At 43.7% G+C, this 25998-nt stretch overlaps 1 non-coding gene and 2 pseudogenes across 1 annotated transcript; all 3 read right to left on the bottom strand.

Moving 5' to 3' along the window:
* Window positions 1-18047: 18047 nt before the first annotated feature.
* Window positions 18048-18156, bottom strand: LOC133473592 (5S ribosomal RNA; annotated as a pseudogene).
* Window positions 18157-20070: 1914 nt separating this feature from the next.
* LOC133473586 (5S ribosomal RNA) lies at window positions 20071-20189 on the bottom strand. The gene has a single exon (XR_009787169.1). It is a non-coding gene; the product is annotated as a 5S ribosomal RNA (ribosomal RNA).
* A 2044-nt stretch (window positions 20190-22233) lies between these two features.
* On the bottom strand, window positions 22234-22342 carry LOC133473596 (5S ribosomal RNA; annotated as a pseudogene).
* Between the last annotated feature and the right edge of the window lie 3656 nt (window positions 22343-25998).

Raw genomic sequence — 25998 nt, forward strand, 5'->3', positions numbered from 1 at the left:
TGGATGCTGAAAATCTCATGCTCGTGGCAAGTCAAAAGAGAAAAGCACGTAGAACTGTAAAATGATCAACGATTCTATATGAGGTGATCATACTTTGAGGTCTTTGACATTTACCAAACGTAGTATGAAAGCCATTAGAACTACCCCCAACAAGTAGCACTTACTGCTTTTTAAGAACACAAGTCAGTGCTTATGTTTGAGTAATCTTGCTGACAAATTAGCCGATTCAATTCATTGTTGCAAAACATTGGATAGGAGCGAGAAACGACCATTGTCAAACATTGGATTGCATTGAAAAACAGCTCCAGAAAATGAAAGAAACTAACATACCATTCCAAACTACCCCAAAAAAAGGCACTCTCACTTTGGAGGCAACCGAAAAGAGAAAACCGCTGAGCACAGTAAAACATTAAAAGCTTCCAGTTGAAGTGATCGTAATTTTATATCATCAACATTTATCAAACATAGTATAAAAGTCAACAGAACTACCACAACAAAAAGCACTTACTGCTTTAAGAACACAAGTGAGTGCTTATTTTTGAGTAATCTTGTTGACAATTTAGCACATTCATCTTGGTGGGTGTCAACATGATGGATTACCTTGAAAAACTACTCAAGCCAGAAAACAGAAGCTTCCAAACACACAATTAAACAGTTTGTACATTGAAGTGATCTCGGCAACGGCACTGTGTACGCATATCAAGTTGATCTTGTCAGTATGACAACCCCAACAATAAGCACTTACTGTTGCTCAAAGTCAAGCCAATGCCCAAGTTAGGTCAATGAAACAGACTTTTATGGAAGGTCTTCCCTTTCTACAAAAAAGGACAAACTCCGACTGCAATGGACAATCAAAACAGCTGAAAGGATTGTCGGTACTCCCCTACCCACCATTGAGGACTTGAACGCTGCCAGAACTAAGACAAGGGCCGGCAAAATCCTCTCGGACCCTAGGCCATATAACGGCACTGCGTACGCATATCAAGTTGGTCTTGTCCGTATGACTGCCCAAACAAACAGGGGTCACCAGCTCTTCCAGCTCCTTCCCTCAGGTAGGCGCTACCGATCAATGCAAACTAGAACTAGTAGACATTCCAACAGCTTCTTCCCTCTTGCAATCAACTTTTGAAACACCTTACCTTTAATTCCATTACAACAAGCTGGCAATTTTTTGACTTGAGTTCGTTGTCACATTTCTCTGGGGCCAATTATGTATTACTCGTGCACTCACTGTAGTTGTCTCGCCATGCTGCACTCTTTGCATATACTGGCCACTCATGCCAGAGTAGCATCTGCTCCATTTGCACACTGATTGAGGAGTATCTGTAACATTTGCACAACCAACATTGTCCCAGATTATCGCACTACTCGTCACTTTAAACCGCATACACTCCATTAAGTCTCAGCGCCCCTTGCACAATGGTCATTGCACCGGACTATTGCAATATTAGTCATTCGAACTGCTCTAAGTGCTAGAGGACTCTGCATCTTTTTGCACAATTGTTTTTTGTCAATGTCTTTATGTCTCCAAAGTGTTCCGTAAATTGACTGTCTGTTGTACTAGAGCAGCTCCAACTCCCGGAGACAAATTCCTTGTGTGTTTTGGACATACTTGGCAAATAAAGATGATTCTGATTCTGATTCTGATATTCCTGATTTGTCAACCTCATGACAAACTCCACTGGGGGGTGAGTTACGACAATTTCTCAATGGCCAGGACCAGATCTTGGCACAGCAAAACTGCCCCAACAAGTAGCACTTACTGCTTTAAGAACACAAGTAAGTGCGTATGTTTGAGTAATGTTGCTGACAAATTCACCCATTCATCTTGGTTGCTGTCAAACATTGGACTGCACAAAATAACACCTCCAGAAAAACTAACGAACCTTTGATTCATGCCATTAAACACAACCCCAAAAAAATGCGCTTACTGCAGGTAAAATTCAAGTCAGTGCGTTTGTTTGGGCTGTGTTCATGACAAATCGAGAGTGAGAAAAGATCCGACCACAAATAGATGCTTAAAATCTCTTGCTCGAGGCAACTCTAAAATGATCAACGATTCTATTTGAGGTGATCATAATTTTAGATCATTGACATTTACCAAACATAGTATGAAAGCCACAAATTCCTTGTGTGTTTTGGACATACTTGGCAAATAAAGATGATACTGATTCTGATTCTGATAAGAACTACCCCAACAAGTAGCACTTACTGCTTTAAGAACACAAGTCAGTGCTTATGTTTGAGTAATCTTCCTGACAAATTAGCCGATTCAATTCATTGTTGCAAAACATTGGATAGGCACTGGGAGATGGCGCCTACCAGTGTGGTCGCCTCGGTAACGCGCTCTCAAGTATTGTCTTTGTTTTTGTGTTTTTCGTCCGTCTTTGGAGACCTTACACGACTCACTAACACATGGGGAGACCTGCTAACCATCAAGGAGTCTACTCCGGACTTTCTGTCACCAACTTTCGAATATCCGCTCAGTTTTTTCCCCGAGTTACTCACCGGAGTGGCGTCCGCGGTTTTCGGCGCATGGAGACGGAAGCGGCGCCACAGAGGGAAGCGAGCCGGCATTCAGGTGAAACTCCGCAAGAGAGGACACAGATTGGCGTTCCCGTCGATCCACCTCGCGAATGTACGCTCCCTACCCAACAAAATGGACGAGCTTCATCTTCTGTTAAAGACCAGGAAAGACTTCGGACGTTCCGCGGCCATGTGCTTCACGGAGACCTGGCTTTGCGACGCTGTACCCGATGGCGGCGTCTTGCTCCCCGGCTTCCACATTCATCGAGCGGACCGCGACATGGAATCATCGGGGAAAACAAAGGGCGGCGGGATATGCCTCTATATCAACGAAAAATGGTGTACGGACGTCACGGTGCTCAGCACACACTGCAGCCCGCATTTGGAGTCGCTATTCTTAAACTGTAAACCATTCTACTCGCCACGTGAGTTCGCATCATTCATACTGGCTGGAGTTTATATAACGCCTCAAGCTAACACGAACGCTGCATTGCTAACGCTCGCCGATCAAGTCAACGAAATTGAAAAAAAACACCCCGACTCACCCCTCATTATTCTTGGGGACTTTAACAAAGCTAAACTCAACCACAAACTCCCTAAATACAAGCAGCACATCGACTGTCCTACCAGGGAAAATAATACTTTAGACCACTGCTACACTACGGTAAAAAACGCATACCGTGCTATGCCTTGTGCAGCCCTGGGCTCGTCTGATCACTGCTTAATTCACTTAATACCGACGTACAGGCAAGAACTTAAATGTGCGAAGCCTACAGTGAAAACAGTCAAAAAGTGGACAAATGAAGCCAAGATGGAACTTCAAAGCTGTTTAGACTGCACAGACTGGAGTGTCTTTGAAAATTCAGCTGGCAGCCTGGATGAATATACGGACACTGTCACATCCTATATCAGTTTCTGTGAAGAGGTCTGTGTACCAACAAAATCATTTCGCACATTCAACAACAATAAGCCGTGGTTCACTGCTAAACTTAAGCAGCTTCGCCAAGCTAAGGAGGACGCATATCAGAGCGGGGACAGGGCCCTGTATAATCGAGCTAGAAACCAGCTGACTAAAGAAATTAACATTGCAAAGAGGATCTATACAGCAAAGTTGGAAAATAAGTTTAGCGCAAACGACTCTAAATCAGTCTGGCATGCATTCCAATCGCTGACTAATTACAAGCGACGATCCCCCCAAGCTGAGAACAATAGCACACTAGCCAACGACTTGAATACCTTCTACTGCAGATTTGAAAAGGGCAGTTTCACACCACACACCCACTCGGCCGCACCCGCGACCACAATCACACCTCTGACCTCTGCGTTAACCATCCATGAACAGGATGTGAGACGCATCTTCAAACAACAAAAGATTAACAAAGCGGCAGGCCCGGACCACGTGTCCCCATCCTGCCTCAAAGTCTGCGCGGACCAGCTTGCTCCAGTCTTCGCTCAGATCTTCAACAGATCTCTGGAAATGTGCGAAGTTCCATCCTGTTTCAAACGCTCCACCATCATTACAGTCCCCAAGAAACCTGCAATCTCGGGTCTGAATGACTACAGGCCTGTCGCTTTGACATCTGTGGTCATGAAGTCCTTTGAACGTCTCGTGCTGGACCACCTCAAGTGTGTCACAGGTCCCCTGCTGGACCCCCTGCAGTTTGCCTACCAAGCGAACAGATCTGCGGATGATGCAGTCAACATGGGACTGCACTTCATCCTAGAACACCTCGACAGTGCAGGGACCTACGCGAGGATCCTGTTCGTGGACTTCAGCTCAGCGTTCAACACCATCATCCCTGAACTCCTTTCATCCAAGCTTCTCCAGCTCAGCGTCTCACCTGCCATCTGCCAGTGGATTTACAGCTTTCTGACAGGCAGGACACAGCAGGTCAGGCTGGGGGAGGCCACCTCATCCACACGCAGCATCAGCATTGTGGCGCCCCAAGGTTGTGTCCTCTCTCCGCTGCTCTTCTCTCTCTACACGAACGACTGCACCTCAGCGAACCCGACTGTCAAACTCCTGAAGTTTGCAGATGACATCACTGTCATCGGGCTCATCAAGGACGGTGACGAGTCTGCATATCGACAAGAAGCGGAGCGGCTGGAGCTGTGGTGCGGCCGACACAACCTGGAGCTGAACACGCTCAAGACTGTAGAGATGATCGTGGACTTCAGGAGGCATCCTTCGCCACAGCTGCCCCTCACGTTGTCCAGCTGCCTTGTGTCAACCGTTGAGACCTTCAAGTTCCTGGGAATTACAATCTCCCAGGACCTGAAGTGGGCGACCAACATCAACTCCGTCCTCAAAAAGGCCCAGCAGAGGATGTACTTCCTGCGGCTTCTGAGAAAGCACGGCCTGCCACCGGAGCTGCTGAGACAGTTCTACACAGCGGTCATCGAATCAGTCCTGTGTTCTTCCATCACAGTCTGGTTTGGTGCTGCTACAAAAAAGGACAAACTCCGACTGCAAACGACAATCAAAACTGCTGAAAGGATTGTCGGTATCCCCCTACCCACCCTTGAGGACTTGCACGCTGCCAGAACTAAGACAAGGGAGTGCAAAATCCTCTCGGACCCTCCCCACCCCGGTCACCAGCTCTTCCAGCTCCTTCCCTCAGGTAGGCGCTACCGATCAATGCAAACTAGAACTAGTAGACATTCCAACAGCTTCTTCCCTCTAGCAATCAACTTCTTAAACAGCTAACCTATAATTCCATTACAACAAGCTGGGAATTTTTTGACTTGAGTTCGTTGTCACATTTCTGTGGGGCCAATTATGTATTACTCGTGCACTCACTGTAGATGTCTCGCCACGCTGCACTATTTGCATATCTGTTGTTGACCAATACTGGCCACTCATGCCAGAGTAGCATCTGCTCCATTTGCACACTGATTGAGGAGTATCCGTAACATTTGCACAACCATTGTCCCAGATTATCGCACTACTCGTCACTTTAAACCGCATACACTCCTTGAAGTCTCAGCGCCCTTTGCACAATGGTCATTGCACCGGACTATTGCGATATTAGTCATTCGAACTGCTCTAAGTGCTAGAGGACTCTGCATCTTTTTGCACAATTGTTTTTTGTCAATGTCTTTATGTCTCCAAAGTGTTCTGTAAATTGTCTGTTGTACTAGAGCGGCTCCAACTACCGGAGACAAATTCCTTGTGTGTTTTGGACATACTTGGCAAATAAAGATGATTCTGATTCTGATTCTGATTCTGATAGGAGAGAGAAACAACCGCTGTCAAACATTGGGATTGGGTTAGGGTTAGGGTTGTTCTTGAAAAACAGCTCCAGAGAAAGTAAAGAAACTAACATACCATTCCAAACTACCCCAACAAAAAGCTCTTCCTGCAGGAAAAATTCAAGTCAGTAATTTGCTCTGGTTGTTTTCATGACAAAACTCGAGAGAAAGGAATGCCATATAACCATATAACGGCACTGCGTACGCATATCAAGTTGGTCTTGTCCGTATGACTGCCCAAACAGCACTGAGTTCCGGTTGGGTTCTCTGAGCCCTTTTGACCACTTGTTCTATCTCCCACGTGGCATCCCCAACAAAGCAGGAAAGCGGAAGAAACTTGAGGTCGTCTGCACAAATACTGTCGTTACACATTTAACAGCTGAATGAGGTGCAAACACTCAAATGATCCTCACATTAGAGTACATTTTCCATTTGTAGCTGTGTTGGGTTATTCCCATCTGGTTTTAGTGCATTGGTCCCATTACTAATCAAAATGCTAGAAAATACTTTGAGAGATAGGTTCCACCAACCCAAGCCGTGATCGTATAGTGGTTAGTACTCTGCGTTGTGGCCGCAGCAACCCCGCTTCAAATACGGGTCACGTCAGGAATGAAGCCCTGCAATTACTTTTTTTAGTGCTGCTGTTTGAATTTAGTGGGACAGTGAAAATCCTCCACAGGGGCTTGCAGAGGGCCCAATACTTTCGTGGGGCTAGTGGGGCAATGGATAACGGGTCTGATTACGGATCAGAAGATTCTAGGTTCAACTCCTGGCTAGCTTGTGCACAGTTTTATATGTGGTATTAAACCCAATTCAGAATGCTGTATTTGACACGTTCACCTTAAACGCCTGCATTATGCTAAGTCATGCAACACTGTCAACGCAGTCAGGTCTTTCCATGACAGTATCAAACATAATGTAAACCCGTAATGTTAATAGCTAAAAAAAACATGCAACATCATCATTCCATTACAACATGCTGGAAATTTTTTGACTTGAGTTCGTTATCACATTTCTGTGGGGCCAATAATACATTACTCGTGCACTCACTGTAGTTGTCTCGCCACGCTGCACTGTTTGCATATCTGTTGTTGACCAATACTGGCCACTCATTCCAGAGTAGCATCTGCTCCATTTGCACACTGATTGAGGAGTATCTGCAACATTTGCACAACCAACATTGTCCCAGATTATCGCACTACTCGTCACTTTAATCCGCATACACTCCTTGAAGTCTCGGCGCCCTTTGCACAATAGTCATTGCACCGGACTATTGCAATATTAGTCATTTGAACTGCTGCCCGGGCGCTTCAGCTGCCCCCTGCTCCAGTGTGTTCCACTAACATGTGTATGTCTTCACTGTGATGGGTTAAATGCAGAGAACAAATTTCGTGTGCATGCATGCATGTTCATGACAATAAAAGATGATTCTTCTTCTTCTAAATTGCTCTAAGTGCGAGAGGACTCTGCATCTTTTTGCACAATTGTCAAAAAAAAGTTAAAAAAGTACCGGCATTACCAGATAACTAGCAACCCTTTCCTGCTCAGTTTTTTTTTTTGTCAATGTCCTTATGTCTCAAAAGTGTTCTCTGTCAATTGACTGTCTGTTGTCGTACTAGAGTGGCTCCAACTTCCGGAGACAAATTCCTTGTGTGTTTTTTGGACATACTTGGCAAATAAAGATGATTTTGATTCAGATTCTGATATTATTCGTTGTGTTATAATTTACATATATCATAATACATAACACGGGCGGCATGGTGGGGGACTGGTTAGAGCGTCAGCCTCACAGTTCTGAGGACCGAGTTCAAACCCCGGCCCCGCCTGTGTGGAGTTTGCATGTTCTCCCCGTGCCTGCGTGGGTTTTCTACGGGCACTCCGGTTTCCTCCCACATCCCAAAAACATGCATTAATTGGAGACTAATTGGTGTGACTGTGAGTGCAAATGGTTGGTTGTTTGTTTGTTTGTGCCCTGCGATTGGCTGGCAACCAGTTCAGGGTGTACCCCGCCTCCTACCCGTTGATAGCTGGGATAGGCTCCAGCACGCCCGCGACCCTTGTGTGGAGAAGCGGCTCAGAAATGGATGGATGGATCATACATAACACATAATAATATGTTGTGATAGTCGTGTGAAAATGTGTGCAAGAAGGACAGCAGAGTACGAGGAGGAACTTTGGGGGCCAAAAGAGCAGAAGGAGGAATTTTTTAATTTTTTTTTTAGATTATTGATTCCACCATGATTTATGGTCCAAAACAGTGAAATGCACTTTTGTTTTGGTTTTTCCATCAGGTCACGTGAAACTTGCCGGCGGCTGGCAGCTCCCCTTAGCATGTGGTGGCCCAGTCCGCCTTCGGTCATAACTGTAGCAGCAGTTTCCATAGTGTAGTGGTTATACCCGTAAGGTCCTCGGATTGAAACCGGGTGGCAACAGCTTATCTCTCGAGCTGTTGTCTGTGGTTTTCCAGCCCCGTTATACGTCTCAACAGACGCGAAAGTATGATTTTTCCGGTACGACTTCTCACATGTTCCAAATGTCAGCGATATGGACACAAGGGAGACAGAGTTGTCCAAAATGTGGAGGAGAAATGCTGTCATTGTGGAGGACAACACAGGGTGACATTTGGGTGTGGATCCAAAGTAAGAAAGACAAAATCAGTCCGGTTAAAGTGGTCAATAAAATCAGTGAAGCGGGTCCAAAATAAAAAACAGAGTGAGAATATTGCCATGCCAACAGAAACTGTGATTCTCTGTATGGCGTACGTCATAAATTGTGTGGAAAATGCAGTAAAACAGAAAACAGAAAGGATTGAAATTAGTGTTAAGGCAGCAGAGAAGGATTTGGGACTGAAAGAAAACCTGTCATGCATGAGGCCTGCAAGGATCCATCCATCCATCCATCCATTTTCTGAGCCGCTTGTCCTCACTAGGGTCGCGGGCGTGCTGGAGCCTATCCCAGCTGTCATCGGGCAGGAGGCGGGGTACACCCTGAACTGGTTGCCAGCCAATCGCAGGGTACATAGAAACAAACAACCATTCGCACTCACAGTCATGCCTACGGGCAATTTAGAGTCTCCAATTAATGCATGTTTTTGGGATGTGGGAGGAAACCGGAGTGCCCGGAGAAAACCCACGCAGGCACGGGGAGAACATGCAAACTCCACACAGGCGGGGCCTCAGAACTGTGAGGCTGACGCTCTAACCAGTTGTCCACCGTGCCGCCGCCTGCAAGGATGTGGCACAAAAATGGAGGTGGAACAGAAGCATCTGGGCAGAGGACCCAGATTGATCAAATATCATGCTAATAATATCATGGAACGCTCGAGGTTTATTAGCCAATGGACAAGAGTTTAAAGGATTCACGAAATAACTTGAAAAGAAACCTGATGTTATCTGTGTCCAGGAAACATGGCTTAAACAACATTAGATTTTGTAATTAATGGATATGAAAGTATTAGAACAGATAGAGTAGTGGAGGTGGGCGAGCGATTTTTCTAAAACAAGATATACAATATAGAATTATAAGGAAATATATCGAATTAGAATATGTAGCAATATAAATGGGTCACTGATGGTGTAGTGGTACACTCGCCTGACTTTGGTGCGGGCAGCGTGGGTTCAGTTCACACTCAGTGACGGTGTGAATGTGAGTGTGAATGTACCCTGTGACTGACTGGCGACCAGTTCAGGGTGTCGTCCGCCTGTCGCCCGAAGTCAGCTGGGATAGGCTCCAGCGTCCCGCGACCCTAACCAGGATAAGTGGTGTTGAAAATGGATGGATGGATAGTAATATAAATGGTTCCAAAAGAAGGTTTAAAAATAATAAATTATAAGAATCTGTGTATGAAGCTTCCACGTCAATTATTGGATGAACTGGTTATGTATATGACAGGTAGCATGGTATGGTATGGGGATTTTAATGCGCACATTAGTAGTACATTATGGGATGGCAATAATGATGAGAATGGAGTGGTAGTGGAGGAATGGAGTGGTAGTGGAGGAAATAATAGAGATAAAAACTTGGTGTGTTTGAATGATGGGAGAGGAACAAAAATGAATGAGGACAGGATCAGGAACAGCAATAGACCTGACAAACATGTCAGATGATTTGGCAGGTTTGTGTGAGTGGGATGGAATTAAAAGAACAACTGTAGGAAGTGACCATTATCCAGGTTTTAAACCTGATGCGACTCCTGCGTCACTTCCTGTTTAGCGTGATTTTATGTTCCAGCGTTATAAATCAAGCTATTTTGTCTCATAAAGGGTCACTTTTTATACGTATAAAATTTAGGAGAAAGCGACGACAAACCTTTTATCTGCCTTGTAAATCTAAAAGTTGCTACAGGAATTAGATGAGTTCTCGATAGCCAGAGGTCTTTTGTCGAACCCAAACACACGCAAATGATACAGGTAGTGAATTTTTATCGAACATTTCATGAGCTCTACCAGGGGGAATCTAAAATGAAACAAGGCAGGAAAAAGCAAACGATGGACCAACATTGGTAGGAATCAGAATCAGAATCAGAATCAGAATCATCTTTATTTGCCAAGTATGTCCAAAACACACAAGGAATTTGTCTCCGGTAGTTGGAGCCGCTCTAGTACAACAGACAGTCAATTTACAGAACACTTTGGAGACAGAGACATTGACAAAATTCAATTGTGCAAAAAGATGTAGAGTCCTCTAGCACTTAGAGCAGTTCGAATGACTAATATTGCAATAGGCCGGTGTAATGACCATTGTGCAAGGGGCACTAAGACTTCAAGGAGTGTATGCAGTTTAAAGTGACGAGTAGTGCGATAATCTGGGACAATGTTGGTTGTGCAAATGTTACAGATACTCCTCAAACAGTGTGCAATGGAGCAGATGCTACTCTGGCATGAGTGGCCAGTATATGCAAATAGTGCAGCATGGCGAGACAACTACAGTGAGTGCACGAGTAATACATAATTGGCCCCACAAAAATGTGACAACGAACTCAAGTCAAAAAAATTGCCAGCTTGTTGTAATGGAATTATAGGTTAGCTGTTTAAGAAGTTGATCGCAAGAGGGAAGAAGCTGTTGGAATGTCTACTAGTTCTAATTTGCATTGATCGGTAGCCCCTACCTGAGGGAAGGAGCTGGAAGAGCTGGTGACCCCTGTTTGTTTGGGCAGTCATACGGACAAGACCAACTAGATATGCGTACGCAGTGCCGTTATATGGTTATATGGCATTCCTTTCTCTCGAGTTTTGTCATGAAAACAACCAGAGCAAATTACTGACTTGAATTTTTCCTGCAGGAAGTGCTTTTTGTTGGGGTAGTTTGGAATGGTATGTTAGTTTCTTTACTTTCTCTGGAGCTGTTTTTCAACAACAACCCTAACCCTAACCCAATCCCAATGTTTGACAGCGGTTGTTTCTCTCTCCTATCAGAATCAGAATCAGAATCATCTTTATTTTCCAAGTATGTCCAAAACACACAAGGAATTTGTCTCCAGTAGTTGGAGCCGCTCTAGTACAACAGACAGTCAATTTACAGAACACTTCGGAGACATAAAGACATTGACAAAAAACAATTGTGCAAAAAGATGCAGAGTCCTCTAGCACTTAGAGCAGTTCGAATGACTAATATCGCAATAGTCCGGTGCAATGACCATTGTGCAAAGGGCGCTGAGACTTCAAGAAGTGTATGCGGTTTAAAGTGACGAGTAGTGCGATAATCTGGGTCAATGGTTGTGCAAATGTTACGGATACTCCTCAATCAGTGTGCAAATGGAGCCGATGCTACTCTGGCATGAGTGGCCAGTATTGGTCAACAACAGAAGTAAATTTGGTAGTTGGAGCCACTCTCGTACGACAACAGACAGTCAATTGACAGAGAACACTTTTGAGACATAAAGACGTTGACAAAAAACAGTCACTGAGCAATTTAGGGTTGCTAGCTATCGTAATGCCGGTTCATTTTTTTTGACAATCGTGCAAATAGATGCAGAGTCCTCTAGCATTTAGAGCAGTTCGAAAGACTAATATTGCAATAGTCCGGTGCAATGACCATTGTGCAAAGGGCGCCGAGACTTCAAGCGAGTAGTGCGATAATCTGGGACAACGTTTATTGTGCAAATGTAGATTCTCTTCAGTGTGCAATTGGAGCAGATGCTACTAGCATGAGTGGCCAGTATTGGTCAACAACAGATATGCAAATAGTGCAGCGTGGCGAGACTACTACAGTGAGTGCACGAGTCATATATAATTGTCTTCTTCCAGCTCCTTCCCCCAGGCAAGTGCTATCGAACAATGCAAACAAAAACTAGCAGACATTCCAACACTTTCGTCCCGCTTACCGTTAACTTCTTAAACAGTTCACTTACAATTGCATTGTAACATGCTGCCAATTTGTCTTGAGATTGTTGTCCCATCTCTGTCGGGCCAATTATACATTATTCGTGCATTCACTGTAGTAGTCTCGCCACTCTGCACAATTTGCATATCTGTTGTTGACCAATACTGGCCACTCATGTGGTTGAGAAGTATCTGCACCATTTGCACAATGGACACTGTTCCAGATTATCGCACTACGATTCGCTTTATACTGCTTAAATTTCTCGAAGTCTCTTCACGTTTTGCAAAATTGTCACTGTACCAGATTATTGCTCGATCAGTCATTTCAAATTGCTCTAAATTGCTAGAGGACTCTGCATCATTTGCACAATTGTCAAAAAATAAAAAATAACACAAAATTTGCATTGACATGACCACATTACCGCTAACCTTTCATTGCTCAGTGATTCTCTGTACTTTGGTCTCATGTGATTATGTCTCCAAAGTATTTTCTGTCAAATGGCTATCCGTTATCGCACGAGAGGGGCTCCAAGTACCGGAGACAAATTCCTTGTATGTTTCTGACATACTCGGCAAATATAGATTGATTTTTATTCTGCTGATTCTGAATTTATCTAATCTACTCCTTCTAATACTGCCATTCACTCGACTGTAATGTATTCCTCGGAAGTGGTTCGGGTTCATAAACCGTGGCTTTGAGGTCCACACAATAATGTGCAATAATTACGTATCATTTAAAGATCCATACCTTCGTATCCTTAGCCTCGAGCGAATTAAAAGCACTGATGTGATAAAATCGTGACGTATCACGTGATACTAATATATATATCTATATATATATAGATATATATATGTAGATATATGTGTGTATAGATTTTTATTTTTTTTTTACTGTCGGAAAAGGAGATACGGGATGTTTAAAAAAGGTACGTGAAGATTCTGTCTCCTAATAAAGAGATGGTAAGTCATAAGAGAGAGAATGACTGCATTATAATTTAGGTCAACCACCGATAAGAAAACGATTCCACGAGAATCTAAAGTGAAAAAGCTTACAGCACCTGGTATTCCCAGGCGGTCTCCCATCCAAGCACTAACCAGGCCCGTCCCTGCTTAGCTTCCGAGATCTGACGAGATCGGGCGTTCTTTTTTTTTTTTTTTTTTATTATCAAAAAATTCATTATTTACAATATGTACATGTGATCAAACTTAAAAACAAAATGAGGTGACCAGTCTGTGAAACTCTCACAAGGCCATTGTTTTTTGCGATACAGTCCACAAAACGGCTGGCAGAGAAGGCATGTAGGAGAGTAAAGTGGGATTCAACTTGAGCCTTGAAGATCGCCCAATGATCGCCGGTGCCCTTGTCATGCAAGTAGATATTCCTCGTGACGATGACCGTGTGACGAGCAATGGCCAGAAGTAACCGGATGGCTGGTCTATTGATGGCCTGCAATGATACTGATGACGAGAAAGATGATGAGACGAAACCAAAAAGGAAAAACCCGACATTATGATCACCAGCCTCACGTGCCACCGGGGGGGGGAAGCCTCAGGCCCAGCCTCCTTGCGAGGAGATCCTCCAACCTAGAACGGAACTCACGGACGGCTCTGCACCCGAGGACAAGATGTTCGTAGTCCTCGGGTGCCTCTTTACACACCATACAGTCTCTGCCATAAACGCTAGGAGAAATTGCATTGAGTGTTGTGCAAGGGAATATGATTCTGTGTCGTAATTTGAAGTCAGTATTACTGACCTTTGGTGCGGTGTACCAATTGAACATGTTGGCCCAGATGGATGTAATGGTCAGTGCAGGGAATGTCCGTGTCCATGTGCGTTCCGCTGCAGGTCTCCGGAACACTCCGGCTATCAAAACCCTGTAAAGTCGTTTTGTGCTACATTCCGACAAACCAAAAAACCTTGTCCCGTCAACCAGCACAAAACCTACATCCCGATCCGCCCCCGGGTCCCCTCCAGAGGATGAACCCTCCAGAAAAGACCCCCAATTCCGTAGTATGGATTCCCTGATTAATCCAGCCAAGCGCAAAACACCCGCTCTGCGGAAGAGGACTCCCCGCGACCGGAACAGAGTCCGAACCCCGACAATGTCATAGTTCCCGCTCCCATCTAATAAATCCCCAATAGTACTTATTCCTGCCCTCTCAAAGGTATCGCTGAACATTCTCTCCCCACTCCCTGGTCCTCCGCCCATGAGATCGGGGTTGAACCTCAGCGGAATTTTCAGCAATTGTTGCAGCGACTTTGGCTCTGCTCTCACCCATGGCCTGAGCGACCACCACGCCTCCAGAACCTCCCTCTCAAAAGGATCTTGGGCGGGGAACAATGACCTCGGCAACATTTGACATAGGTTAAAGTCACCATAATTCCCCAATCCTCGCAGGGAGGGTATAACAAAGTCCTTCCACGGGGCTGTGAAGGACAAGTCCAAACATTTCTTGATGATTTTGAGCCTTAAAGATTTCTTCTTCGTGTCTATGTCGATCAACCCCAAACCACCCGCTCCATGATCCCCTATCAGCGTAGCATGACTCACCAGACCCTTTTCTCTCTTCCACATGAAACGACTGAAAATTGCCTTTAGCTTACTCAAAATGTCACCAGGCAAATCAGTAACAGTCAGGGCATGTACCAACTTTGAAATACACAAAGCGTTTATTACTAGGACTTTACCTTTCAGAGTTAGATTTCTCAACCTCCATACGTTAAGTTGACTTTCTATTTTGTTCAAAATGTTCTCCCATGTTTTCCTATTACATACCTCCGCAAGCTTACCTAACAAGACTCCCAGAACTTTGTAGCTGTTCTCGGCCTCACGAAAACCCCAGGTGCTAGGAGTAGCCTGCAACGCACCAAACACAGCCATAGTCGTCTTATTTGTATTTATCTTTGCGCCAGAGGCCTGGCAGTAAACATTCAGTTCATGGAGAGCCATTTTAAGACTCTCTACATCCCTGACTAACAAATTTGTGTCATCTGCATATTGAATAATTCTAACTTCATTGTTTGCTGGTGTCAGAATACCCCTAATTCCATTATTCTGCTTGAGCAGGGCAGCCAGCGGTTCCGCCACAAGGCTGTAAAGCAGTGAGGACAAATGGCATCCCTGTCTCACCGACCTCCCCAGCCTCACAGGGCCCGTCAGCAACCCATTAACTTTGATTCTACTAAAAGCACTCAAATATAACCTCTGAATCCATTCTATGAAGATTTGACCAAAACCAAACTTCTTTAAAACCAACCATAAGAAATCGTGCTCAACTCTGTCAAATGCTTTCTCAAAATCAATGCATACGTGGATCCCACGCGTGTCATTCATCCGTTTAATCAAATATTTTAGAGTCAAAATTGTGTCAGCAATTTCCCTGCGTGATATACCATATGTTTGTGTTTCTGAAATAATGTTGCCTATCACCAATTTAAGCCTATTCGCTAAAACCTTCGCGAGGACCTTGTAGTCACTGTTCAACAAACTAATGGGCCTGTAATTCCCAAGATTTGTACGGTCCCCCTGTTTAAAAATCAGTGAGACAATCCCTTCGCTGAAAGTCGGGGCAACCCGATCGAATGTCTGCATACTTGTAAAAACCCTGTGCAATATGGGCGTGAGTTGGCTTACAAACGCTTTGTAAAATTCAGCAGTTATTCCATCCCTCCCCGGGCTTTTGTTTTCATTTAAAGACAATATAGCGCTAAAAACTTCTGCCTCAGAGATGGGAGCATCACACAATTTCATATCCTCTTGGGTCAAAGCCTTATTTAAAGCACCCACTGCCTCCAGAGCATTATTACGTGAGGTGCGTTGTGATGCAAATAAATCTCCGTAAAAACGCTCCACTTCCTCCAAAATGTCCCCTACATCCGTTATCACCTTATTTGAACTTTCCGACACTAAAGAATTAAAATAGGCTTTACTCTGCTTTGCTTTCTCGAGTCCAAAGAAAAAAGCAGTGGAGCGTTCCCCTTCCACTGCGTATTGCGCCCTCGCCCTAAGGACCGCACCTCTACATTTTTTAATTTCCATTGACTCCAATTTATTCCTCAGCAAGAACAGCTCAGGGTTTACTGGTCCTTGCCGGTGCGCGGCAGCTGTCGTAATCTCCAGTAACTGATTTCTTACGGCCCTCTCCTCCAATTTCTCTAACCAGTTTTTCTTTTTACAGTAGCTTATAGTTATCTTCTTAACCCTCGTTTTAAAACTCTCCCACCAGTCTATAACGTTGTCAACACATTCAAGCTCCATCTTAGCCAAGCCAAGGAGCCCGCTCACCCTGGAAACGTAGCAATCATCCTTCAGAAGGGAGTTGTTTAGCACCCAAAGCCCGCCGGTCCTCCGACTTCCCCCATGTACCAGTTCAACGGAGAGCAACGCGTGGTCACTCTGACTCGACCATGTGTACAGTGGCCTGTCCAGATTCTGCACAAGAGAGGCTGATGTTAAACAGAGATCGATGCGTGATTGCTTCAGTTCATTTTGGACAACCTGCGCCCTGGAGAAAACTGGCCGACTTAGATTTAAAGTCCTCCAGATTTCTACCATATTATTACCGGTCATCAGATCTAAAAGACAATTCCTGCTAACATCAGTCCTAAAAACGTTATTTACACTGACATCCAGTTTGCTGAGATATGTATTGAAATCACCAATCAACAAGGTTCTATCAGTCACAAAGGAGAATACATGTAGGAAAAAGTCCCTCCTATCTAACTCCACATTGGGAGCGTAAATGTTAATCAATCGGAACTTCAACGGTCCATCATATTCGACCACAATGAATCTCCCGATTGTCAGCATGCACTAGGGTGGGATAACCCAAGGGGCCGCATTTCGTCAAAATGGCAACCCCACAAGATCTTGATGTGCCTAATGCCACGTGAAGCGAACCAAGCTTCATATTTTCTATTTTCTTAATGTGCTCACCCTCCCACCAAGTTTCTTGCAAGCACAAAATATCCCACTTGGTGTGGCACATAATGTTGTGAATTTTATGGTCACTACGAAGACCACAGGCATTTGCTGACACCAGGAGAAAATTCATCATAAGCAAAAAACGAAAAGATGGACGCGTCGAGTCTACTTACTTTTTTTAAGCCCGCCCTTCCCAGTGCCTTCAGATTGCCGTTTCTTCCGCTCCATCACATCAATCTCCATGCCTTCATCTGAGTCCAGGACTGGTCTCCTCACCTCAGAGACCGGTGAAACTCCCCAAGCCTGTACTTTCTCCAGGATATCATTATCCTCTATATAAGCTGGCAGCCCCATAAAAGAAACAACCAGCTCATCAGAGGTAACTTCCCTGCCATGAATTCTGGCACTCCCAATACAAAAACCATCAAGCAGTTTCTCCTTTGCATTGACAGAATTAACAGTCACTTCATATTTATCCTTTGCAATAACCCTGCATGCTGTAATGCTCCCACATACTTCAGCCGTTCCCCTAATTAATATTAATGGAGTAATGGCATCACGATTGTCAATTTCAAGAATTAAAGTTAACTCTTTCTCATACCTTCTTGTCACAACATTTTTATTCACCACACCACTGCAACCCGTCAAACCTTCTCCTCGCCCCGAATCCATCCTGTTCACCTGCTTCGTGTCCTTGAGCCTTTCCTGACCAACAACCAATCCATTTGACCTGAAAGGGTGAAAAACAATTAAGACAAAACACTCCTCCACAGCGGGAAGCTGGGAGGAGGAAAAAGGTCACAAACAAAAAAACAAAACCCAAAACAAAAAGCAAAAAGCAAAAACCAAAAACCAAAAAAAACAATCAAAAAACACAAGTAACAGATAGCCAGAGGAGCACAGAGCTCCTGCTGCCTGTACTGCTCATGCTCCACTAACGAGTGCAGCTGTGCCAAACCTCCACGCCTGTAGCCACTCGACCACACAACGAGCCTTCTCAGGGTAGTATGGCCGTAAGCCCAAAAGCTTACAGCACCTGGTATTCCCAGGCGGTCTCCCATCCAAGTACTAACCAGGCCTGCACCTGCTTAGCTTCCGAGATCGGGCGTTCTCAGGGTAGTATAGCCGTAAGCCACAGGACTACCTGAAAAGCAACATTTTATATTTAAAAAATATCAAATTTCGCTTAAAAATATCGAGCGGATCGCGTCATTTTTTATTTTCCAATTGTTGGCTGGTCTATTTTGGAGTTTTTTGTGTGGATGATGCAAACTCATTCTCAACACTACAAATGTGTGATCAGATCATAGATTTGGAAAAGTTAACACACGAGAGAATTTGATAACTTGCACGCTGCCAAATCTCAGACAAGAGCATGCAAAATCCTCTTGGACCCTCCACATCCTGGTCACCAACTCTTCAGAAACAGAGTCATCTTTATTTGCCATGTATGTCCAAAAAACACACAAAGAATTTGGTTGTTGGAGCCACTCTCGTACGACAACAGACAGTCAATTGACAGAGAACACTTTTGAGACATAAAGACGTTGACAAAAAACAGTCACTGAGAAATTAAGGGTTGCTAGTTATCTGGTAATGCCGGTTCATTTTTTTTTGACAATTGTGCAAAAAGATGCAGAGTCCTCGAGCATTTAGAGCAGTTCGAAAGACTAATATTGCAATAGTCCGGTGCAATGACCATTGTGCAAAGGGCGCCGAGTCTTCAAGGAAGTACTGCGATAATCTGGGACAATGTTTATTGTGCAAATGTTGCAGATTCTCTTCAATCAGTGTGCAATTGGAGCAGATGCTACTGGCATGAGTGGCCAGTATTGGTCAACAACAGAAATGCAAATAGTCCAGCGTGGCGAGACTACTACAATGAGTGCACGAATCATATATAATTGTCTTCTTCCAGCTCCTTCCCCCAGGCAAGTGCTATCGAACAATGCAAACAAAAACTAGCAGACATTCCAACACCTTCGTCCCGCTTACCGTTAACTTCTTAAACAGTTCACTTACAATTGCATTGTAACATGCTGCCAATTTGTCTTGAGATTGTTGTCCCATCTCTGTCGGGCCAATTATACATTATTCGTGCATTCACTGTAGTAGTCTCTCCACTCTGCACAATTTGCATATCTGTTGTTGACCAATACTGGCCACTCATGTGGTTGAGAAGTATCTGCACCATTTGCACAATGGACCCTGTTCCAGATTATCGCACTACGATTCGCTTTATACTGCTTAAATTTCTCGAAGTCTCTTCACGTTTTGCACAATTGTCACTGTACCAGATTATTGCTCGATCAGTCATTTCAAATTGCTCTAAATTGCTAGAGGACTCTGCATCATTTGCACAATTGTCAAAAAATAAAAAATAACACAAAATTTGCATTGACATGACCACATTACCGCTAACCTTTCATTGCTCAGTGATTCTCTGTACTTTGGTCTCATGTGATTATGTCTCCAAAGTATTTTCTGTCAAATGGCTTTCTGTTGTCGCACGAGAGGGGCTCCAAGTACCGGAGACAAATTCCTTGTATGTTTCTGACATACTCTGCAAATATAGATTCAGATTTTTATTCTGCTGATTCTGATTGAATTTACTCTATCTAATCTACTCCTTCTAATACTGCCATTCACTCGACTATAATGTATTCCTCGGAAGTGGTTCGGGTTCATAAACGGTGGCTTTGAGGTCCACACAATAATGTGCAATAATTACATATCATTTAAAGATCCATACCTTTGTATCCTTACCCTCGAGCTAATTAAAAGCACTGATGTGATAAAATCGTGACGTATCACGTGATACTAATATATATTTATATCTATATAGATATATATATGTAGATATATGTGTGTATGGATTATTTTTTTTTTTTACTGTCGGAAAAGGAGATACGGGATGTTTAAAAAAGGTACGTGAAGATTCTGTCTCCTAATAAAGAGATGGTAAGTCATAAGAGAGAAAATGACTGCATTATAATTTAGGTAAACCACCGATAAAAAAACGATTCCACGAGAATCTAAAGTGAAAAAGCTTACAGCACCTGGTATTCCCAGGCGGTCTCCCATCCAAGTACTAACCAGGCCCGCCCCTGCTTAGCTTCTAAGATCGGACGAGATCGGGCGTTCTCAGGGTAGTATGGTCGTAAGCCACATGGTTATCTGAAAAGCAACATATTATATTTAAAAAATATCAAATTTCGCTTGAAAACATCTCGAGCGGATCGTGTCATTTTTTATTCTCCAATTGTTGGCTGGTCTATTTTGGAGTTTTTTGTGTGGATGATGCAAACTCATTCTCAACACTACAAATATGTGATCAGATCACAGATTTTGAAAAGTTAACACACGAGAGAATTTGAGAACTTGCACGCTGCCAAAACTCAGACAAGAGCATGCAAAATCCTCTTGGACCCTCCACATCCTGGTCACCAACTGTTCAGAAACAGAGTCATCTTTATTTGCCATGTATGTCCAAAAAACACACAAGGAATTTGGTAGTTGGAGCCACTCTCGTACGACAACAGACAGTCAATTGACAGAGAACACTTTTGAGACATAAAGACGTTGACAAAAAACAGTCACTGAGCAATTAAGGGTTGCTAATTATCTGGTAATGCCGGTTCATTTTTTTTTTGACAATTGTGCAAAAAGATGCAGAGTCCTCTAGCATTTAGAGCAGTTCGAAAGACTAATATTGCAATATCCATCCATCCATCCATCCATTTTCTGAGCCGCTTCTCCTCACTAGGGTCGCGGGCGTGCTGGAGCCTATCCCAGCTGTAATCGGGCAGGAGGCAGGGTACACCCTGAACTGGTTGCCAGCCAATCGCAGTAATATTGCAATAGTCCGGTGCAATGACCATTGTGCAAAGGGCGCCGAGACTTCAAGCGAGTAGTGCGATAATCTGGGACAACGTTTATTGTGCAAATGTAGATTCTCTTCAGTGTGCAATTGGAGCAGATGCTACTAGCATGAGTGGCCAGTATTGGTCAACAACAGATATGCAAATAGTGCAGCGTGGCGAGACTACTACAATGAGTGCACGAGTCATATATAATTGTCTTCTTCCAGCTCCTTCCCCCAGGCAAGTGCTATCGAACAATGCAAACAAAAACTAGCAGACATTCCAACACTTTCGTCCCGCTTACCGTTAACTTCTTAAACAGTTCACTTACAATTGCATTGTAACATGCTGCCAATTTGTCTTGAGATTGTTGTCCCATCTCTGTCGGGCCAATTATACATTATTCGTGCATTCACTGTAGTAGTCTCGCCACTCTGCACAATTTGCATATCTGTTGTTGACCAATACTGGCCACTCATGTGGTTGAGAAGTATCTGCACCATTTGCACAATGGACACTGTTCCAGATTATCGCACTACGATTCACTTTATACTGCTTAAATTTCTTGAAGTCTCTTCACGTTTTGCACAATTGTCACTGTACCAGATTATTGCTCGATCAGTCATTTCAAATTGCACTAAATTGCTAGAGGACTCTGCATCATTTGCACAATTGTCAAAAAATAAAAAATAACACAAAATTTGCATTGACATGACCACATTACCGCTAACCTTTCATTGCTCAGTGATTCTCTGTACTTTGGTCTCATGTGATTATGTCTCCAAAGTATTTTCTGTCAAATGGCTATCCGTTGTCGCACGAGAGGGGCTCCAAGTACCGGAGACAAATTCCTTGTATTTTTTCTGACATACTCGGCAAATATAGATTCTGATTTTTATTCTGCTGATTCTCATTGAATTTATCTAATCTACTCCTTCTAATACTGCCATTCACTCGACTGTAATGTATTCCTCGGAAGTGGTTTTGGTTCATAAACCGTGGCTTTGAGGTCCACACAATAATGTGCAATAATTACGTATCATTTAATGATCCATACCTTCGTATCCTTAGCCTCGAGCTAATTAAAAGCACTGATGTGATAAAATCGTGATGTATCACGTGATACTAATATATATATCTATATCTATATAGATATATATATGTAGATATATGTGTGTATATATTTATTAATTTTTTTACTGTCGGAGATACGGGATGTTTAAAAAGGTACGTGAAGATTCTGTCTCCTAATAAAGAGATGGTAAGTCATAAGAGAGAGAATGACTGCATTATAATTTAGGTCAACCGCCGATAAGAAAACGATTCCATTAGAATCTAAAGTGAAAAAGCTTACAGCACCTGGTATTCCCAGGCGGTCTCCCATCCAAGTACTAACCAGGCCCACCCCTGCTTGGCTTCCAAGATCGGACGTTTTCAGGGTAGTATGGTCGTAAGCCACATGGTTAACTGAAAAGCAACATTTTATATTTAAAAAATATAAAATTTCGCTTAAAAATATCGAGCGGATCGCGTCATTTTTTAATCTCCAATTGTTGGCTGGTCTATTTTGGAGTTTTTTGTGTGGATGATGCAAACTCATTCTCAACACTACAAATATGTGATCAGATCATAGATTTTGAAAAGTTAACACACGAGAGAATTTGAGAACTTGCACGCTGCCAAAACTCAGACAAGAGCATGCAAAATCCTCTTGGACCCTCCACATCCTGGTCACCAACTCTTCAGAAACAGAGTCATCTTTATTTGCCATGTATGTCCAAAAAACACACAAGGAATTTGTCGTAGTTGGAGCCACTCTCCACTCATTGTAACATGCTGCCAATTTGTCTTGACATTGTTGTCCCATCTCTGTCGGGCCAATTATACATTATTCGTGCATTCACTGTAGTAGTCTCGCCACTCTGCACAATTTGCATATCTGTTTGTTGGATTTATCTTACCCAACATTATTACAAATAGACACAAAAGGAATGAAGACGCTGGTTTCTTTTTCTCATGAGGAGGGCGTATGGGAGATTGTTCTGATCACAGCCTCTCAACACGCTCTAACAATCTCCCCCGTCGCTCCTGCATTTATTTGAAAATAGGAGGGTTTTTCCCAGACATAATGTTCTAAACAATAAGACACAACACAAAACATTGGACCAACACCTGTCACGTCCCCGACCACATCCGATCACGTCCTTGGTCCAGGCGCCCTTCCATCGGATGATGCTGAGTCATCTTTTCGAAGGCGAGACATCTAAAATCGTCCATAATACTAATGCAAGCTAAGCAAATAAATGATAACTTCTAGAATATATTTAACACAGCCCCAGTTGCAATCCCTGGTTTAACCACCAGTGGTCGCCAAACCAAAGTAGAATTATGAGTCGCCAGTTCAAGCAAAGAAGTTAAATGTCCTAAACCTATTAAACGCCGTATTATGGTAAACAAACACATACTGAAGTCAACCGTATAACAATTGTTTGATTTATATCCTTGAGATGATTTTGATGTTCTCTTTGATGTTATAAACTTGGATGTACAATTAGGAATCATTGATAAAAAGTACATCAGGCCTGGATAGGCTGTTATATACTATTCTTACTTTTGAAATGCTAAAGGGATAATGCTTTGTAACGGCTTTTGTGTAAGAACTGTAACCTGTGTGGAATTGTCTCTCTCAGACAAAATAACACATGATATATCACATAAGGATGATTGAACCTGTTGAATGCATGAGAGAATTGTATTCACATGGAAGTATATACATTTATTTAGAATTTACAATATACTCATGTACTGCTGAATTGCTTAGAAATTAACATCTTCTTCTTCTTCTTTTCCTTTCGGCTTGTCCCGTTAGGGGTCGCCACAGCGCGTCATCCTTTTCCATGAGAGCCTATCTCCTGCATCCTCCTCTCGAACACCAACTGCCATCATGTCTTCCCTCACAACATCCATCAACCTTCTCTTTGGTCTTCCTCTAGCTCTCTTGCCTGGCAGCTCCATCCTCATCATCCTTCTACCAATATACTCACTCTCTCTCCTCTGGACGTGTCCAAACCATTGAAGTCTGCTCTCTCTAACTTTGTCTCCAAAACATCGAACCTTGGCTGTCCCTCTGATGAGCTCATTTCTAATTTTATCCAACCTGGTCACTCCGAGAGCGAACCTCAACATCTTCATTTCCGACCACCTCCAGCTCTGCTTCCTGTTTTCTCTTCAGTGCCACTGTCTCTAATTCATACATCATGGCTGGCCTCACCACTGTTTTATAAACTTTGCCTTTCATCCTAGCAGAGACTCTTCTGTCACATAACACACCTGACACCTTCCTCCACCCGTTCCAACCTGCTTGGACCCGTTTCTTCACTTCCTGACCACACTCACCATTGCTCTGGACGGTTGACCCCAAGTATTTAAAGTCCTCTACCCTTGCCATCTCTTCTCCCTGTAGCCTCATTCTTCCCCCACCACCCCTCTCATTCATGCACATATATTCTGTTTTACTTCGGCTAATCTTCATTCCTCTTCTTTCCAGTGCATGCCTCCATCTTTCTAACTGTTCCTCCAGCTGCTCCCTGCTTTCACTGCAGATCACAATGTCATCTGCAAACATCATGGTCCACGGGGATTCCAGTCTAACCTCATCTGTCAGCCTATCCATCACCACTGCAAAAAGGAAGGGGCTCAGGGCTGATCCCTGATGCAGTCCCACGTCCACCTTAAATTCTTCTGTCACACCGACAGCACACCTCACCGCTGTTCTGCTGCCCTCGTACATGTCCTGTATTATTCTAACATACTTCTCTGCCACTCCAGACTTCCGCATGCAGTACCACAGTTCCTCTCTGGGTACTCTGTCATAGGCTTTCTCTAGATCTACAAAGACACAATGTAGCTCCTTCTGACCTTCTCTGTACTTTTCCATCAACATCCTCAAGGCAAAAATTGCATCTGTGGTACTCTTTCTAGGCATGAAACCATACTGTTGCTCGCAAATACTCACTTCTGTCCTGAGTCTAGCCTCCACTACTCTTTCCCATAACTTCATTGTGTGGCTCATCAACTTTATTCCTCTATAGTTGCCACAGCTCTGCACATCACCTTTGCTCTTAAAAATGGGCACCAGTACACTTTTCCTCCATTCCTCAGGCATCTTCCCACGCGCTAGAATTCTATTGAACAAGCTGGTCAAAAACTCCACAGCCACCTCTCCTAGATGCTTCCATACCTCCACAGGAATGTCATCAGGACCAACTGCCTTTCCATTTTTCATTCTCTTTAATGCCTTTCTAACTTCCCCCTTACTAATCATTGCCACTTCCTGGTCCACCACACTTGCCTCTTCTGCTCTCCCTTCTCTATCATTTTCCTCATTCATCAACTCCTCGAAGTATTCTTTCCATCTACCTAGCACACTGCTGGCACCAGTCAACATATTTCCATCTCTATCCTTAATCCCCCTAACCTGCTGCACATCCTTCCCATCTCTATCCCTCTGTCTGGCCAGCCTGTATAGATCCTTTTCTCCTTCTTTAGTGTCCAACCTGCCATACATTTCATCATATGCCTCTTGTTTTGCCTTTGCCACCTCTACCTTTGCCCTGTGTCGCATCTCAATGTATTCCTTTCGCCTCTCCTCGGTCCTCTCAGTGTCCCACTTCTTCTTATCTAACCGTTTTCCTTGTATGATTTCCTGTACTGTGAGGTTCCACCACCAAGTCTCCTTCTCTCCTTTCCTGCCAGAAGATACACCAAGTACTCTCCTGCCTGCTTCTCTGATCACCTTGGCTGCAGTGGTCCAGTCTTCTGGAAGCTCTTCCCGTCCACCGAGAGCCTGTATCACCTCTTCCCGAAAAGCTGCACAACACTCGTCCTGTCTCAGCTTCCACCACATGGTTCTCTTCTCTGCCTTTGTCTTCCTAATTTTCCTCCCCACCACCAGAGTCATCTTACACACCACCATCCTATGCTGTCTAGCCACACTCTCCCCTACCACTACCTTACAGTTGGTAACCTCCTTCAGATTACATCGTCTGCACAAGATGTAATCCACCTGTGTGCTTCTACCTCCGCTCTTGTAGGTCACCCTATGTTCGTGCC

Source organism: Phyllopteryx taeniolatus, unplaced genomic scaffold (assembly GCF_024500385.1).
Source record: "Phyllopteryx taeniolatus isolate TA_2022b unplaced genomic scaffold, UOR_Ptae_1.2 contig_29, whole genome shotgun sequence".
Classification (NCBI taxonomy): Eukaryota; Metazoa; Chordata; class Actinopteri; order Syngnathiformes; family Syngnathidae; genus Phyllopteryx; species Phyllopteryx taeniolatus.